The sequence below is a fragment of the Canis lupus genome, chromosome 11 (assembly GCF_003254725.2).
Source record: "Canis lupus dingo isolate Sandy chromosome 11, ASM325472v2, whole genome shotgun sequence".
NCBI lineage: Eukaryota > Metazoa > Chordata > Mammalia > Carnivora > Canidae > Canis > Canis lupus.
This window is the reverse complement of record NC_064253.1, coordinates 60,246,178-60,261,505: the sequence shown is the minus strand read 5'-3', so window position 1 is coordinate 60,261,505 and position 15,328 is coordinate 60,246,178. Positions and strand designations below refer to the sequence as shown.

General features: G+C 40.0%; 1 long non-coding RNA gene and 1 pseudogene across 2 annotated transcripts; one reads left to right on the top strand and one right to left on the bottom strand.

The window, feature by feature from the left end:
* Positions 1-944: 944 nt before the first annotated feature.
* On the bottom strand, positions 945-13,690 carry LOC118350209 (uncharacterized). Of its 2 annotated transcripts, XR_004803565.2 has the most exons (5): positions 13,186-13,690; positions 6,966-7,090; positions 5,439-5,623; positions 3,992-4,109; positions 945-1,088 (listed from the first exon to the last, which is right to left on the bottom strand). It is a non-coding gene; the product is annotated as an uncharacterized LOC118350209 (long non-coding RNA). The 2 variants fall into 2 exon arrangements; XR_004803563.2 differs by lacking the exon at positions 3,992-4,109 and having other exon boundaries at positions 13,186-13,299.
* On the top strand, positions 4,030-7,005 carry LOC118350208 (protein BTG4-like; annotated as a pseudogene).
* Positions 13,691-15,328: the final 1,638 nt, after the last annotated feature.

Below are 15,328 nucleotides of genomic sequence, written 5' to 3'. Positions count from 1 at the left end.
GGAGAGGGAGAAATAGGCTCCCCAGTGAACAGGGAGCCCACCTTGGGATTGGATCCCAGGACCCTGAGATCATGACCCTGAGCCACCCAAGTGCCCCCAATAGTTACATTATTGCACACGTTGAAATAGTACTGCATATCAAGAATAGGAAATTTTTACAGGGATACCACCAGTGGTTGGTTGGTTGTGTCTTCTTCAAGGACTCAAATTATCTGCTCAGAGGAGGGAGTCTTTTTTAAAATTGTAATTCCAGAGGGAGTGATTAAGGTTTTCTGGGTGATGGACATCCTTTTTAACCAAGTAAGACAAAACAAAGCAATATTTATTTCTCTTCCCCTCCCCTTTTTTAAAAATCAGAAATAATATTCTCTTTTTGTTTCCTGAGTTCATAATTTTTATCTCGGAGGACATTAATCACAGTAGTTTATTTTTTAGTTATTGTTGTGGGCTTCTTCTTGAATTGTTTCAAGTTTTGTTGTGTTTTTATCATTTGATTTGTTTTCTGCCATGGTACTAGTGTTTTTCCCCAACTATTTTTGCATTTGCAGTGAAACAAAAATAAATTTTTGGAAAGCTCTTTGAGTATGGGTGTGGCCTGTCACATAGTTTCACTGTAGGGTTTTCTTTTATTTCACTGAGGGGAAAAAAAACCCATTTATTATCATCCATAAGTAATTTCTCTTAAGCCTAGTCAGTTACCCTGTGAGGAAACTTCCAGATTCCCACCTGTGAGTTATAAGCCTTACTGCAAGTTTTCTGTGACTGAGGAGGGAAGGAGGCTGGATATCTCATTATTTGGTAAGTAGTCATTCACTTACTTTGTTTAGGACTGGTACTGGCCCCTTTAGTTGTATCTGGTACTTCTGAATGTGATTCACATTTTCAAGAATATATTAAATAGGACAAGCTAAACTGTAACAAATAGACACCAAATAGATAATGTCTCAGACACAACAAGATTTTATTTCTTGTTCCTTAAGAATCTAAAATAGGTTTTCCTAGTTGGCAGGCAGCTCTTCTATACATAGTGAATCCAGACTTCTACCCAGTGGTTTTGCCATCCATAGAAACCCCATCACCAACTTCATCTAGCCAGCAGAAAGGTAGAGAGAATTTCCAAGATGAAAATATTTAACAGATTACTATCTGTGACTCACTCTCTGTAATTCACTATCACTATAAAATTTATGGCTATAACTTAGGGAAAACATTGGTAAGTGCTACTAGGTGCCTAAGACAATCTCTTGTTCACTCACAGGTTTCTTTCTTTCTTTCTTTTTTTTTTTTTTTTAAGATTTTATTTATTTATCCATGAGACACACACACACACACACACACACACACACAGAGAGAGACAGAGAGACAGAGACACAGGCAGAGGGAGAAGCAGGCTTCATGCAGGGAGCCCGATGTGGGACTCAATCCCAGGTCTCCAGGATCATGTCCTGGGCCAAAGGCAGCACTAAACCACTGAGCCACCTGGGCTGCCCCACTCACAGGTTTCAGTCATCCTCAAAACTTTATGAGTTCAACTTTACTTCCAAGTGAGGAAGGTGAAGTTCTGAGAGAATTAAGTTTCTTAGGTTCACTGCTGCTAAGTGGCACATCCAGGGTTTAAAGCCAGATTGAAAACCAGTTCATTTTACCACATATTTTTTAAGATGTGTGATAGAAAATAGCCGCTAAACATCATTAAAAAACATGAAATAAATGTTCTTATGTGACATTTTGTTTTGAAATAATCCCTGAACTGCATAGAACATAAAGCATATTGAAAACTACTGTTGTATATACTAAATTTCTGGCAAGCAGTCCAAAACCAAATAAACCTGGAATATTAAAATAGGCTAATGTGATATAGAGCAATTGGGTGGTTATTTTAGACTAGGGGGACTAAGGTTGCCTTTCTTAAGAGGTAATATGAAACATATTATATATACAAAAGTCGATGTGTCAGTACACTTTAAAAAATAATACATTGAAAGCCTATTACCCTGCCACTAAGAAAGAAATCAAATATTGTCAGTAATTTAGAAGCCCACTACATGTTCCTTTGAGGTCACATTCTCCTTCCTACAACACCTTCCCCGACCTCCTTGCCTCAAGCAACCATGGTCCCAGAATTTTGTGTTCATCATCACATTCATTTTCGTTGAAGTTCAACTACATTTGTCTATATCTCTAAACAATATATTGCATTGGTTTGCCTATTTTAGAACTTTCTATAAATGGAATCAGACTATTTTGTCATTCTGTTAGTTGATTCTTAGCTTTGAAATGAGGTTTTCAGAAATCATGTATTTCGATGCTGTCAGAGTAATTGATACATTTCTCTGCAATATGCTGTTCCACTGTATGGATATTATTTGTCCATTTGATATTATGAACAAAGATGTTTTGAATTTTTAAATAGATAATTCCTGTTTCCACATGAAGAATTTCTCTAGAGCAAGAGTTTTTAACCTTTAGAACCCTTTGGAAATCTTGTAGGCCTGTGGAACTATAGGGGGTGAGGGCACTCATAAAAAATAATACTTATTTTCAGTTAGAAGTTGGTGACAATTGTTAAAAAGCAAAATACAACTGAGTAAATTTTGAAGATGTAATTGCTTTTATTAAATGATTCATGATAGGGCACCTGGGTGGCTCAGGTCATGATCTCAGGGTCCTGGGATCAAGCCCCAAGTTGGGCTTTGTGTTCAGCGGGGTGCCTGCTTGAGGATTCTCTTTCTCCCTTTCCCTCTGCCCCTCCTTCTGCTCTTGAGTTCTCTCTCTCAAATAAATAAATTTTTAAAAATGATTCATGAATTGGACAACATTGCAATCTAGCAAGTGGAGAGATACTCTGAGGAGTTGTACAAAATGGAAGGTTTTTGTAGGAAGGAGGATGCAAGAAAGTTACGAGCAAAAGGAAAGAAAAGAGGATTGTTCTAGGCAAGGTCACTTTCCCTTGGTGGTGGTGAAGGGGAAGAGCAGGAGTTCTTTTTTTTTTTCTAAAGACTTTATTTATTCATGAGAGACACACAAAGAGACAGAGACACAGGCAGAGGGAGCAGCAGACTCCCTGTGGGGAGCCGGATGTAGGACTTGACCCCAGGACCCTTGGATCAGGGTCTGAGACAAAGGCAGATGCTCAGCCATTGAGCCACCTAGGCATCCCAAGAGCAGGAGTTCTTATCATGCAGATTACCTCATCTTCCTTTTGCTGGGGGGATGGAAAGGGCCATGTACTGACTCAGTGGTACCTATGAGAAGATTCCTGGCTGAGCAGTTAAGATTACATTTCTGGGAAAGGTTGATACCACAATTAGATTGGTTATTAAGCCCTGGTTTACTGATTTGGGGCCCTAACCCAAGTGATGCCACTTTGGGCCAGTGTTTCTGTTGGTTTTTTTTTTTTTTTTTTTTTTTAATTTTTATTTATTTATGATAGTCACAGAGAGAGAGAGAGAGGCAGAGACACAGGCAGAGGGAGAAGCAGGCTCCATGCACCGGGAGCCTGATGTGGGATTCGATCCCGGGTCTCCAGGATCGCGCCCTGGGCCAAAGGCAGGCGCCAAACCGCTGCGCCACCCAGGGATCCCTTTTTTTTTTTTTTTTAACATAATAAAGATATTATTTTTTCCCATCTAATTTACCAGGTCCTCCGATTTCTTCCATAGATACATCGGGGATCTGTGTATCAGAGGTTAGAAACAACTGTGTTGACTATATACCTAGGAATGGAATTGCTGAGTCATAAGATATGTACCATATTCATCTTGACACTAAACAGTGACACATGTACCATATTCATCTGACACTAAACAGTGTCAGACTATTTTATAAATTTATACCCTAATCACAGTGTATGGGGTTTTTATGACCAATTTTTTATACTGTCCATTTGTTTTGATGAGTAGTCTGATGCATTTTTACACCTTACATAACAAATAGGTATCAAGTTAAAGGGTGGAGGAAATTACAGGAGGTAGCAAAGGCAACAATCCACCTGATGGTGTTTCTGCATGTTTTTGTCCAAACGTCCAGCTCATGCAGATCTGCAGAAGGAAGCAGGAGAGGTGGATCCAGTGCTGTCCCAACTGAGTACGAAGGAGGGCAGTACCTACCTGTAATTGGTGACATCTCTGGGTAAGTACCTTAACTGATGTATTCTTAGGCCACTAGATGGTGGTATAGACCACCTTTTCTTCATTAAAGTGTGGCCTGTGTGCTATTTTTGTTGTAATTTCTGAGTTCCTGTCATTGAAGCTATAGTTAGTGTGGAGTTACCTCCCAGTTCTCTTTTTTGTGTGCATGATACAGGATTATGTATTGGAGGAGAAGATTTTCAGTAAAGACTGTTAAAGAACAAAAGTTCAAGTTTGAAATTTGAAGATGTGAAGATGTAATTGGCTTTATTCAAAAATTCATGAATTGGTCAGCATCTCTTTGAGTAAATAGACAGGTACTTGGAAGAGTTGTGCAAACTGGAATAGTTTTAGAGGCAGAAGGAGGTTATTAGCAAAAAGGAAGTTATTAGCAAAAGAGAAAGGATTATTTCATGTCTGGTCATCTTTTAAGGGGAAAGAAATGAAGGGAATGGCAGGGATCTTATGAAGATTACTAGTGCTGATCAGGAAATTTCAGTTTGACTGTTCAAGGTCGCACTACTGGGAAAGATGGAAGCTGCAGTTAAGTCTTGGTTTGCTGTTATGGGTGCAAATGACTCCATTCTGGGTCTGTTGTTTCTTTCCTAACAAGGCGAATTACTATTAATGTTTATGAGTTTCTTTTCTTCATTTTTATAATTATTTATAAAAGGAATTGGAAATAAAAAATAATTCCAATTTTTCATTCAGTGTTTCTTAAAAAGTTTTCTACTCATATCAGTGAATATTTTTGTTAAGCACCTGTTGAATGTTGCACTTTGAATTAAAAGCTGTGAGGGAAGGAAAATAGACTGCACACTTTTTCAGCTTGTCAGCATGTCTTGATATTTCTGTATCAGCCTCCTTCTTGTTAGTCCTTTTGGAATTACTAGCAGTAAAGATTTGTGAGCAACTCAGTATTAAATATAGTATGAATTTCTTTGAAGTTGTTTCTATTTAAATTGTTTTTATTACTAAAACACATGAACATGTTTAATGTATATTATTATATCCCTTTATAGATATCCTATATTGATACCTCCTTCTTTCCCTTGAGTCATGAGGGATGAAATTGCAACTGCAGTTTTCTTTGTCACAAGATTGGTGAAAAAACATGATAAATTAAGTAAACAGCAAATAGAAGACTTTGCAGAAAAGCTGATGGCCATCTTGTTTGAAACCTACAGAAGTCACTGGTACTCTGCCCTTCCAAAGGGCAAGCCTTCAGGTGTATCAGGATAAATAATAATCAATAAAGATCCCATTCTAGAAAGGGTTTGTGCTGAAAGTAACATGGATTTTTCTCACCTGGGACTTCCAAAGGAGATGACCGTATGGGTAGATCCCTTTGAAGTGTGGTGTAGGTATGGTGAGAAAAATCATCCATTTACAATTGCTTCTTTTAAAAGGCAGGGGGGAGGAATGGGAGCTTACCCAGCAGATCAGCTTTGCTGTTAATAGAGCCACTTTAGACCACACCTCAGGCATTTCCTCTGTTGAAGAAAGTTGTAACAAAGAACCTCAGATCATTCCTAAAGTCAGTAATCCGAAGACTATATATCAGGTTGAAAACTTAAAACAGCCCTTTCAATCTTGGTTCCATGTCTCCCGCAAAAAGAATATGACACATGGCCATATGGGCCTCCTAGGGAACACTTCTCATGCATTGCATAAACATCCTAAAGGTCAGAGGCCTGCTGCTAACCACCGGGTACAGGTGGTTAGCAGGTACCACTGGGTGAACACAAACCGATAATGCAGTGGCTGGGCACCTCTGCATGGGACAGAGCTCAGAGGAGCTGCTTTATTTTCTTTAAAACAGAAGAGAATCTAAGGCTGTGAAGCCCACGAAACAGAAAAAGTACTCCCATCAGGGACTAGGGTGCCGTAAAGGTAAATCCTTTCACACAGATCATGACTATGTTCTTAGCTGTGCTTTTAATTCGTATGTAATTTTATGTGAAGTTTTATGTAACACTAATGAATGTATTCAGTAAGGTAATAGAATGAAGATATTGACCTGGGATAAGATTCAATGAATTATGAAAAGCAACAGTTTAAATAAACGCACTATGTTTTTTTTTTCTTAAAGGTATTATTGGCTTTCTTTATGTTTTGCATTTAAAAGTGAATTATAGTGCTAGTAGCATTTTAAAACTTCTCATTAATAAATATAATTATTTCTCGAAAAGGGCTTGGCAAGTCTATTGCTTTGAGTAATTTTTGTGCCTCCCAGTGAGCTGTGGAGAGATGTTATGGGAAGAGTATTTCCAGAACTTTAGCTACTTGTTTTAGATTGTTACTAAATATGTTGGCTTTCTCCCTCATATGAATTGAGATACTTTTTAGCTTAAAACACTTAGTTTTGATATAGTTTTTCACTAAGTTCTTTTTACAAATGAAGATCCATTATCCAGTGCTCTCCAGTATAATTATTTTAACCTGTCATAGACACCTACTGAATGAGTAATTACTTCACTTTTTAATGTATTTTAGCTTTACTCGCCAATCATTGTTCCTGCAGCATTTTTATGATTTTTAAAAAATATTTATTTATTTATTTTTATTTATTTATTTATGAGAGACAGAGAGAGGCAAAGACACAGGCAGAGGGAGAAACAGGCTCCAGCCAGGGAGGCTGACATGGGACTCGATCCAGGGTCTCCAGGATCATGCCCTGGGCCAAAGGCGGCGCTAAACCGCTGAGCCACCTGGCCTGCCGTTTAATTTTTTTATGTGAGAAATAATTTAATTTACATTTTTCTGAATTCTTGTGAATTCAGCATCTTTTCATAATTTTGTAGGCAATATTGTTTTCATTTTTCGAGGTCTTACCTTATTACCGTTGCTTAATTTTCTGTTGTATTGTTCATTTTTATCTTACTGATTTCAAGTCTTGCTGGAAAAGCATGAAAAAGAAGATAAAGGCGATGTCAAAACTGCCTAAGATAGTAGGTGACCTTAAAAAAAAAAAAAGATAGTAGGTGACCTTCAGTGTTGGCTTCTTGCATAATCCAGAGAAACAGACCTGCTCAGTGGGATGGACAGCAATCCCAGTCCTGCTTCCTGCCACTCACACATCTGCAGGCAAGTGATTTCTCTGTGCCTCCATGTCCTCATCTTTATTTTATTTTATTTTTTTTAATTTTTATTTATTTAGTCACACACAGAGAGAGAGAGAGAGAGAGAGAGAGGCAGAGACATAGGCAGAGGGAGAAGCAGGCTCCATGCACCGGGAGCCTGACGTGGGATTTGATCCCGGGTCTCCAGGATTGCGCCCTGGGCCAAAGGCAGGCGCCAAACCGCTGCGCCACCCAGGGATCCCTGTCCTCATCTTTAGAATGAAGATGATGTACCTATGACATAGGGTTGTTATGAGGATTGAAATGATAAGTGCTTAGAAGGGGCCTGTCGTTAAGGATTGCTCTGTGTGTGTGTGTGTGTGTGTGTGTGTGTGTATGTGTGCACACATGTGTGAGTTTTATTGCAGAGGATAGCCTAACAAGGACTGAGTTTAGAAAAATTGGCTGGGCAAATTCAGCTATCATAAGCTGAGAAATGATACATCCAGATGCACTTGATATATAAACTTATTGGACACGTGATTTTTCTCTAAATTGATGCTTAGCTGCAAATTGACAAAAAGGTAGCCAGAGAGGTCAGAAAAAAATGGACAGAGAAGACTCATTACAGTGTTGCCCGCCTGTCAGTGTTTGCAAGCTCAGTGGCTTGATCAGAAGGGATAAAATGATCCCACTCTCTAAAATCAAGAAGTACAGAGCAAGCATGTGCAGAGAGTCTTCCCCACAGACCAAGTGGGTAATGCAGAGAGTCTGAGTTTGGAGCACACAGACCTGGTTTGGAATTCTGGTGCTGCTACTTATTGGCTGTGTGACCGTGGGCAAGTTCCTTAGTCTCTCTGAGCTCAATTCCCTTGTTTGTTGATTGGTGATAATGTTACTCCTAGTTAGGGTTGTAACGATAATGAAATGAGGTAATTGTCACCTAGTATTTTCCCAAAGAAGGACTAAGGTAATTATGCTTTTTGAGGCCATTACCTGGTGACAGTGGCTGCTGTTCCTTTCAGAGCATGGGATCTGACTGGGTCATTTAATCTTGGTCTGCAGATTCCAAGTGAGACTACTGAGGCCACAGAGGGAGTGACTTCACATGGGTAGAGATCGTAGTAGAGACACAGCCAGGCTTCAGGTCTTCAGGCTTCTGGTGCAGGGCTGGATTGTTCTAGCCTTTCTCTGAGCTGAGCTGGGCTCACAGCCCTTGGTGGGGTCTTCCTCAGGTCTTCAGAGGAAAGAGGGCAGGACCCTGTGTTCTATGTCACCCTGACATGTGACCCCTGTGCACTCCGTAGGGTTTTTAGCTTGTTGCCTCTGCTAGGTGGCCACGGCCTTGGGCCTCGTGCTGTCAGCCTCCAGAAACGCCCCAGAGGGAAGGGGTTTCATTTTCAGCATCGCTGTTTCCCACCTGCCATGAGTGCCTTAGTGGAGCTTTGTCTGGGGCCCTGTAATGCTTGTTTGCGTTCTGGCTGGTCCGGGAGGCTAGCTGGACACGTAGGGGTTTGCCCCATGCCTTGTTTCCTAACATTTGCCCTTGGTTTGTAATTTCCTTTCCCCTCTGTGCCCTGGTCATAGATCGTCCTGCCAGCTGTGTTTGTCTGCATTGCTCTGGTGTTCAGCCTGATTGTGCCCCTTTGGCAAGTACCCCAGCCTGGAACTTCAGCCCTGGATGTACAACGAACAGTACACATTTGTCAGGTATGTGTCTGCCTCCTGCACCCTGGGAGAGAAGAGAGCTCAGGCTGACCAAGGGTGTTTGTGCTACTGAGGGCCAAGGGGAGGTGGACCCCGGGATCGCTCAGTGGAGTGGCCTTGATCAGCCCTTGAAAGCTCCTCCACAGACTGATGTTGGATGCAGAGAACAGCAGCAAATTGAACCTCAGATAATAGACCAGTCTTCTGTTGTCATATTTGAACTTTTCTCCTCTTTATACTAGTATTGCCATCTACAATATGTATTTTAACAAAATAAGCTGCCCTTCTAACTTCTATGATTAAGTTGTAAAAATATTTGGATGTTTACAGCTATGTTAATTTTATAGTTGAATCAAAGTGTTTGTATACACTGTACCTCTAGGAAGTCAATACTTTTTTTTACCACAATGCAATTCTTGAATTTTTATCTCTTAAGTTGTAGATACTAGCTAGTATTTATTCTTTAGACAAAAGTACCCCTCATTTTCTAACAAACAATCCAGTACTTCAAACAAAAGGTTAAAGGAATTTCTTAATCTTGTTAGGCAGAAATTTTCTTCATTCTGTAGGATTTATAGATCTTTAGATGGGGGAGAAATATCAGTGATATAAAAAACAAGGGATGTTGGAGCACCTGGGTGGCTCAGTGAGTTAAGCTTTTGACTCTTGACTTGAGCTTAGATCATGATCTCAGGGTCATGATATTTAGCACTGCATTGGCTCAGAGCTTAGTGGTCTGCTTGAGATTCTCTGTCCCTCTCCCTTTGCTCCTCCCCCTGGCACTTGTGCTCTCTCTGTCTCTATTTCTCTCTAAGATAAATAAATCTTTAAAAAAAAAAAAAAGGGAAGCTTTTTAAAAAAAAAGTTATATATGCACACACATATGGTATATATATATATATGCTATATGTACACATTTTATACACATAGTATATATAGTATATACTATAATATGCATGGTATATATACACATATAGTAAGTATACTGTACATACTAGTGTGTGTATATATACATTGTATATATGGTATGTGTATGTGTATGTATGTATGTCCATATATATACACACATATCTCAGGTTTACTTTATTCTTTATTTTCCAGGCTTAGCTTGTATTGCTCATGGCTGCAGAACATGGGCTTATTTATAATTTGTGCTCATTATTGTTTATATTTTTCAGTTATCCATGCAAATATTCAGCCAATAAAGTCTCCCTGACCTTTGTAGAAAATCCTGGTTGTTAGTGCCTAATGGATAATTGTGAAAAGTACTTTTGAAATACTGATCCTTACTAAGTTTGTGAAAGTGCTTTTTTTTTTTTTTTAAAGTAGTCTCCATGCCCAGAGTGGGCCTTGAACTCATAACCCCTGAGATCAAGACCTGAGCTGAGATCAAGAGTCAGGTGCTTAACTGATTGAGCCACTTAGGCAACCCTGAAAGTACTTTTGAAATACAGATCCTTAATAAGTTTCTTCACTTCACATTAAAATACATATGCAAATATATATTATGTATGTGTGTGTTTATATATATGTATGCTCACACATACTTTATATATATTTATACAGTTTCTATTCTGGAGTCCTGTTTATCATCTATCATATCAAATATATGGCTAGTGTCTAAGGTCTGTGTTTTATTTATTTTTGTGTTAAGAACCTAGCACTCAAAAAAAAAAAAAAAAAAAAAAGAACCTAGCACTCAGGAAGTGTTTAATAAAGCATTTACTTTGAAAAACCTTTTTACCTCCCAATTCCTGTTATTTAATGAACTACTGAACTGGCTGCTTCTCATCTCATGTACCCACAGTGATGACACTCCTGAGAACGTGGGTACTCAGGAACTCTTGAATGCCCTCATCGAAGATGCTAGCTTTAAGATCCAACATATGGAAGGAAAACCAATCCTCAGAGTGCTGTTTTAGACTCTCCTTGACTGGTTTCTTGTGGTTGTCACCTGATCTCCTCTCTTAACATTGCATTTATCAGCTGCATGCCACACTGTGACTACCATCATTTGCACTTTGAATCATTTTTTATCTTAAAAAAGCTAATATGCTGACTTAATTGGAATATCTAGAAACGAACATTTGGAGAACATTCTAACATCTTGCAAAGCAAATCATTATAGCTTTTTTTTTCTTTTTACTGCTATAGCATATTAATATTTAATTTAATAGCACTTCATACTTAATGGTCAGATCAGTAAGTCTCCCTCTCCCATCCACTCCTGTACTGAAGTTTTGTAATGGGCTGCTCTATTATATATAATTTTTGGTTTTGCTAATCAGCTTTTTCACTTTGACAACCTGAAAACATAATATACTTACTTTTTATGATTATTCATAGTTTTCTTTTAAACATGTATTTTTTATGACACTTGTCTTCAAAATCCTTTTTAAGGCACTGTGTAAACAAATTCATGAATGCCCATAAGGCTCTAAGTGTCTGGGTGGGGAGGGCAAAGGTACATCAAAGGATCACTGAGTAAAGACAATGAAGAGAGGTGAGGAGCTTTTGAGAGCCAGGGCTGGGAGAGGTGGGTTCAATTTTCTAGGCTAGAAAGACAAAAGAGACATAAATGCTTCGGCTTTGATGAAGAGTACCATTGATGTGTATTGGAGGCAGTCTGAAGGCAAGATCTCTGTACTGACAACGCTTTCTGAAATTCAGGTTTTAAGCTCCTTAAAAAGTGGTATAACTGAGGGAAATTTGACTGGGACACTTAGTAGTGGCATTTAACTTTATCTTAGTCCATCATCTTCTGGAGGTTTTAGAGTATGAACTTCAGGAGGGCACCGTGTCTTGACTTTTCCATCAAGTTGTAGTACTTTAGAGAGAACTAGAGAGCAATCCACAAATCTGTTCTTTTGATATTTTTAGTACATACAAGAATGACATAAAGAGTGTGGCCGTGCTTTGTAGAATTTTGCAACAGGAAGGGATACTAGAAATGCCCTGTTTCAACATGTCATTTCGTACTTTTATTTTACTGGTGGAGAAGGGCAAGAGTCTTGGTGGTTCGCAGTGATTCAGAGCTCAAGTCAGGCATAAAGGCCTTGTGATGCTTGCAAACAACCTAGCTCTTCATGTACTGAGCACCCTCCCCACATCTCCTCCAAACCCCAATTCTGTACTCATTTTAAAACATAAAGTGAATCTTGCCACTCCCCACCAGATTTATAGCACATTGGACATAACATGCAGACTCCTTCCCAGGCCTGGGTCATCTGGCCATCCTCCACCCTCATCTCCCAGTATTCTCTCTCCTATGTCATCCCATCCCAGCCCACTGCCTTCCTGCTGTTCCTCAAACATGGGAAGTTCATTTCTTTTGGGGGGCTTTGTACTAATACTTTCTATTGCCCTGGCTTATAATGTATTTCTCCTCAAATCTTTTCCTGACTTCTAATTGTGTATGCCTTGGAAGAAGGCAGTAGTCTCTCTTCCCTTGATTCACTGTCTTCTTAGTTTTTTTTCTGGCTAAGTGACATTTGTTTATTGCCATATTCCTCTAGAGGAATGCAAGCTCTATGAAGGCAGGGACTTTGTCTTGTTTACCCCAGACTCTCAAATATGCAGAACAATGTCTGACACATAGTTGATGCTCAGTGAATATTCGATGAATGAACACAGGGGCAAGAGACCTGATGCCAGTGGGTTGGGTTGACTGGAGTTTGGTATATGAACATTTAGGACCTCTTTGTATTCTTTCATCCTTAACTGTAAAGTAAGTCTGCAGCTTACAGATTAACGAACAGTGAGGGGATAGGTGCATGTTTGTGGTTGTTATTGATTGATCTGTGCTTCTGAGCCAACGGGAAAGGCCAGATCCTCTCGGGTGATGCTACTTTGATGTCTTCCCTTTGCAGAGATGTGCCCTGCTCAGTGGGGGAGGAGGAGTGGACCACCGCCCCAGTTCCCCAGACCATCACGGACCTCTTCCAAAATGGGAACTGGATGATGGGAGAATCCCTCACCCACCTGCCATGTAGCAGTGACAAAATCAAGATCTGTCCATGTGTCCCCTGGGGGCAGGGGGCCTGCCTCCCCCACAGGTGAGTCGCTCTCTGTGTGACTGAGCAGGTAGTGGTGCAGGGCAGGCTGGGAAGCTTCTGCTTGGGAAGAAGGAATGGCTGACCTGTCATGTCAGGGTGTTGTCTTTCAGTCTTGATTTTAATTCTTATCACAGAGAAAAGCATGTGAGTTCTGAGGGGGAGGGACTTGGTCTACAGTTCCTAGGTCTTAGCTTGTTTCTCTATTTTGAGAGGTGAGCTGAGCTTACTTACTTGTTTGAGTTAAAACCAGAACACGACACTCTGCTCAGTGGGCCAGACGCAGTGGAAGACACAGTCTGGCCTCTCCCACTGAGGTGATGCAACAGAACACACTGTGACAGGCCCGGCGTCATCCGTGGTTCTGCCACAGAGGAGCTGGTGAGGTGGGACAGGCCACTCAGTTCCCCGGGCCTGTTTCCTTGCCTCCGAATTAGGGAGGCTGGCCCATAAAACTTCTGTGGGTCTTAAAACTGACATTCTGAGATTGTGAGTGTTGGGGAACAGTTCTGAGCCTTTTTACTGAGAACAATTTCAGGAAGATTCTCAATCACTTCCTCTGACTCAAAGGATTCCATTAGGGATGTCTGGGTGGCTCAGTGGTTGGGCATCTGCCTTTGGCTCTGGTCATGATCCTGGGTCCTGGGATCGAGTCCACCAGGCTCCCTGTGGGGATCCTGCTTCTCCTTCTGCATATGTCTCTGCCTCTCTCTGTGGGTCTCTAATGAATAAATAAAATGTTTAAAAACAAAGCAAAACCATAAAAACCCAAAGGATTCCATTAAGCAAGTGAAGAAACACTTGAAGCTAGCTAGGCTATTTTATCTATCCCAAGATCTGTCAGAAAAGTGGGCCCAGCGTTGCTGGTGGGAGTCATTGGTAGGTCAATCAGATCACCTAGCTGCTTATTGTTTAGGACTTTTGCAAAGCCATCACTAGTATTTAGTGATTGTGCACCAGCCAAGACTGAACTACTCTGTATATTTAATATTTGAAAGTGTTTATCATGTATATGGAACGTGGCAATCTTCTCTTATCTCCTACACAGTATCAATATAGGTCATTAGGAATTTTATATAATACTCTGTATAATGGGCTGATAGGACCATTTTTATAACCAGAATCTTAGAATTTTTCTTTCTTTCTTTAGAATTTCTATATCTATTAGATTGATATGCTATATACTATTGTTTTTAAATTTATTTACAGCTGGAAGAATTTAACTTGAGTAGTTTCACGTTAATATTTCCATACCTACTAAGTTTTCAAGCCACATACCCTTGTGAGAATTACAATCTGCTCCTCTTTCAAGGTCAGGAACAGTGGACTGAAGTGAATGCCATTAGGACATTTTCACCTCTTTCAGTAGTTTCATTATGGTACTGGACTCTCTTAGTTCAATGAGATGCTATCCATTTGTTTTTCAGATTTTTTACTTGAAAATTATCATGTTTAAACTCCTAAAAATGTACTTTGGGATGCCTGGGTGGCTGAGTGGTTGAGTATCTGCCTTTGGCTCAGGGCGTGATCCCAGGATCCTGGGATGGAGTCCCACTTCAGGCTCCCTGCAGGGAGCCTTTTTTTCCCTCTGCCTATGTCTCTGCCTTTCATGAATAAATGAAATCTTTAAAAATAAATGTATCTTATTTATTGAACAGATGTTTTTCCCTGGGCTATTCATCGGATATTTGTGTGTATGTTTGTATGTATGTGTCCTCCTTGATTATGTTCTCAGCTAGCATCAGTGATTCCTTAGATCCTCGCTGACTTTATCCCTTCAGGAAGAGCATGACAGTGGGCATCCTTGTGTCCATCTGTTATCTTTTAAAACATTCTTTGTCTCAGCAAGCTTTGTTGTGTTTGTGATCCAGGAGTGGGTCAGTCAAGCAAAGCACCTGCAGTTAGTTCATCAGCAGAGGGTAGCCTGTCATGTACTGGCTCTCCAGTTTTGTGTGGGATATGTTACGAACACCCATCTGCTGCTGCTTTCTAAATCTCCATCAGGGCTATGGACTGGATGAAAGAGCCCTTGTCTCTTCTAAAAGTGTTCTAGCTAATCTAAAGATGAATTAAAAGGGGAAAGGCAGAAGCAGCTGTATGTTTTCATGACACAGAGCTGATCTTATGCCTGAGAGAAAATCTGTACACTGATGGCAAATACTACTACTATCACCTAATTTGCTAAGTGACAACTTTTCAAAGAAACACTGAGGTAGAAGACTCTTAGTCAAAACTCAAAACCAATGCCTAACTTCTCTGATAGGTTTTTTACCTCCAGAATTAGGGTGTTCATTGCCTTACTAGTAAACTTATCTGTCCTTTGAATTCTTGAGGCCTAGATAAGTAAGAGAGGTAAGTATGCTTGCTGTTTTTCAGT